Genomic DNA, 4,286 nt, shown 5'->3' with positions numbered 1-4,286 from the left:
TGGAGAGAAATCTCACTCTTCCAGGTCTTCATTAAAAAGCAGACGTTTTGCTCCCCTTTTAGCAAAACCTGTTATCTGATGACGTGAATTAAAGTCTCTCAAATGACTAATAATCATATCAGGGCTGCCATGTCAGCTTGTAGATTTGAATAAGAAGGTCTGAAAACGTTTGCATGCCTCAATGTGCCGGGGCTAAGACGCTAATGTGATAGCGCTGTCATAAAGCACTGGGAAGACACGTCTTAATGTAATCTGTCATGTCATATGCTAATCTTCAGCCATTACTTGAGTGCAGTAAGTAAGTAGAAAGCATTTGGGAGAAATCCTTTTCAATTTCTCTGAGTACCCACTTCTGCTGCTGGTCAGCTCAAATGGGTTTTGTACATTTAATGCCAAGCTCTAGTCAGGTTGGTTTAGGTCACACTTAATTAACCAACAGGCTGATGGCGAGGGCCGGTACAGCATTATGGAAAATGGGTATCCCTGATGCCGCCTTGCATATACATATTTCATATGCTGAAAGGGAAAGGAGATTTTTCTCAGCTTTTGATAGCGGCTAGGTCTTTTTGGCAGCTCAGGGAAGAAAGTTCTGTGCCCAAACCGTGCAGTGACACTTTTAACAAGGCAAGTGGGGCGGGGAAGATGAGTCAGGCTTTATCCCGCTTGTACAAGTGAGTGTAGTTTACCCAAAGATGATTATAAATAGTTTAAGAGGGTTCCTTTTGGTGAAGACGAACTTTGAAATCCTTCCATGCAAGCTGCCACTTCGCCAGCAGTGATGAGAAAGGCTGCTCTTAGCCTGATGCAGTGATGAACAACAACACGACAAGTATCAAAAGGGGAGGTGGGAGGAATTCACCTAGCTGATTGGATTTAGCAAAGTGACACAAATGTTTGTCCGTATCGAGCGGGTAGAAAAAGCAACGCTGAAAGCAAAGTTTTCGACCACGGGATGAAATTTGGAAGTGATTTAGCGGTGGGAATTTCAGCACAATTTTGGCAAAGGAATTTTGGAGGCAGTATTCAAAGGCTACTTTAGTAGAGACCTGAAGATTAGTAAAGCTGTGAACTAAATGAGAGTCTCAAAAGATTTTTATATTATTTAAGCGGAAGAAGGAACAAGAAAATTGTAATTCTCTGTTGAAAAGAAGCTTGGAAGTCATTCATATAGTTCTTAACTTTAGTTCTGTCTTTCTTTTTCTTTTCTTGCCCTTTTTTCTTGCTCCTTTTGTTTTATTTCCCTGTTTACCTTTGAATTATCTTCGGTTGTATGAGAAAATTCTTAATGAATGCAAATAATAAAAAGAAAAATAAAAGTTGTTTTTTAGTGAGTCTTAATTAAAAGCATGGGCTTAGAGCCCTACAGCTTGATATAAAAGCATGCTCAAAAGAGAATTGTAGGCAAAGCTGGGGCCATTTGGAGTTAAGGCTTCAAACACAAGACTTGGGAATCATTTAGACCAGCTCTCACCCCCTACACAAATAAATAAGGGAATGTTCCGAGTATATTTGGATTATGAATTATGAACACTTCCTCTTTCAGAGTTAAGAGAGAACTAATTTAAAATAGTCTTTCTTCTGCACCCCCACTCCATGTGGGACAGTCCTTAAATTAGGACCGCTGCAGAAGTCAACGTGATGAAGTGGTTCGAGTTTTGGAGTTTGTCTGGAAATAACTCCTAACGCTGAGCTAGTCATTAATTACGTCTCAGCAGACCATATCCTGCAACACTGTTATGAGAATAAAATGGAGAATCATGTTGGATGCCTGGAACTTTTTAGAAGAATAGAATATGGGTGCAATAAATTAGTACATATATATTAACAATAAACGCCAGTAAAGTATGTATTGTTCTTAGCTTTTTCTAACATATATTGGTTTAGAATATAAACAAGTCTTTACGGAGAATTATACAGTATTTCCCCCAGATGCCACACATCTTTTGAGGACCTCACTTTTATACATGCATACATAAATACATATGCACACATGCATACATGTATTCAGGTATATAGTATTTGTGGGGGGAGGTGTATGGTACACTTAAACATTCTAATTACTCCCACATTATATTTGTTTGCAATATTTCAGTACTTTTATAGTCATACCCACTTCATGAGATAGTTCCAAGTGAACCTTCAATATCTGGATTTTTTTTAAAGAATGCCATGTGAATACCATATATTCTAGTTCTTTTCCTTAAGTGAAGAAGAAAAAAAATCCACCCTCAGAAATATTACTGTATAGTTGATAGAGTTTAGGAATAAGCTTATCAAGAAATCTTTTATTCCATTCCATAGGAAATCCATTTAATCTCAATATTTTACCATTACTCATATTTCTGATTACATCCACAGTTATGAAAGTGACTAAGAATTATTGTAGGGAGGAATCTATTTGTAGAAGGCCAATTATAGCTTTATAATCCTTGATATATTTTTCAGATAAATTCTTTTCTATGTATCCATAAAACAGTTTGGTTTGAGTGTAAAAGGACTTGCTTGATGTTATAGGAAAAGTGTGAAATAGAAAAAGTAGGTATGAATATATAAACAAATACACACATACAGACACACACACCATATATATTCAGCCATAATACTTATGACTGTGGATATGAAGATCTGCGCTGTTCAAGTTTTGTTTGGTTAATATTATTCCATGTGCAATTTTTTCAGCTGCACCACAACATTCAAAATAATGCACAACTCAAAGAGCAACTTTGATGAGAGGATTGCATGTTGAAGCTTAACTTTGGTGTCAAGTTGTTAATGTTTATGTTTAGAATAGATATATGTATATATGTATAAGTTGTTTTATAATTGACTTGTTTTAATTGTTGGATTGGGAGTTACCCAGAGTTTGATATAATGAATAATAATAATAATAATAATAATAATAATAAAGTTGGAAGGAACTTTGGAGGTCATCTAGTCCAACCCCCTGCTCAGGCAGGAAACCCTATACCATTTCAGACAAATGGCTGACCAATCTCCTCTTGCAATTGAGCTTTTGATGCTTAACCACAGACCAACTTAAATGTTATACCTTCTGTATTTGGAGTAGCATTTGAACTGTGATTCATTCTTTGCCCCAAAGCCTTTGTAGAGTATCTCAATATTACCTTACAGCATGATCTTTATAGCTTAGCATGAGAATGGTAGTTGGAAAGTAGCAAGAAATCCTTCTGGTATCTTTTGTATTGATGCTTCCAACTCCCCAAATTGTCCGTCTTTTTCTAATTTTGCTGCCCAAAAGTTCTGAATGCTGGGATTGCAACTATACAAACCTTTAAAAAAAACTTATATAGGGAATTCTCAACATTAGTGTCATGGTTCCGATAGATGAAACCCTTCAAAAGAACTCCCAGGCATTGTTTTCTTTAAAGAATATTTTATTCGGGAAACAAAGTATCGGCACTACATAGTTGAGCCCAAAAACTAAATTCCTTTCCCCCTGATACAAAGTAATAACAAAGTGCAATTCCCACCCCCAATAAACTGTCATAAATCACATTCCCCAATTAGCGTAAAGGGTGGGCTTTCTCCTTAACTCCACAGTCCACCAAACTGTTATCAGCTTGTCCTTGGGTTCCCACCACATCGATATGTTATGGCTAGCTAAGCTTACATTCCAAACCCCCTCCTTGCTGCACCTGATTTCTAAAGCAAGAAAAGCATTATAAAGGAATTGAGAAAATGGCTGCATTTTCATCAGTTGTCAAAGCGGGAACATCCAATGTTAACAGCATTGACAATTAGCACTATACCTGGGATCAGAATTCCAGGCACTCAGTGATGTGATCATTAGGCAAGTCATCATATGATTGGGCCCAGAGGCGTAGCGTGGGGGATGCAGGGGGGGCCGGCCGCACCGGGCGCAACATCTGGGGGGGCGCGCTCACACTCGCAGCTCTCTGCCCCTGCCTAAAGTGCAAGTTGGCTGACTGCTCCCTCGCCCGCCTTCCCCACCTCTCAGGCCGGTCTGCTGTGTCCTGGGCGCCTTTCAGCACCTTCTGCTGCCTCCTGACCCGCTCCCCACCTCTTCGGCGCCAGCCGCCCGCCCACTCGCCCCCCCTCCCGGCTTGAGAGCGGAGGCCCTGGCCGTCTTTTACGCTGGCCAGCCCGGCATTCACACGACGACGACATGGGGCGGGGCGGGGCTGGCGAGAGAGACGCACCTTCCTGGCCCGGCGGCCGGCGCAAACGCCTGCAGTCCAGGTGGGCATGGAGGTTGGGAGGGGGAGAGGCCGGCTGGACGCTCTTGCGGGGTCCCACCTGGCTCT

This window comes from Protobothrops mucrosquamatus, unplaced genomic scaffold (genome assembly GCF_001527695.2).
Source record: "Protobothrops mucrosquamatus isolate PMUCROS unplaced genomic scaffold, P.Mucros_1.0 scaffold506, whole genome shotgun sequence".
Taxonomy (NCBI): Eukaryota; Metazoa; Chordata; class Lepidosauria; order Squamata; family Viperidae; genus Protobothrops; species Protobothrops mucrosquamatus.
Note: the sequence above shows the minus strand (reverse complement) of the source record.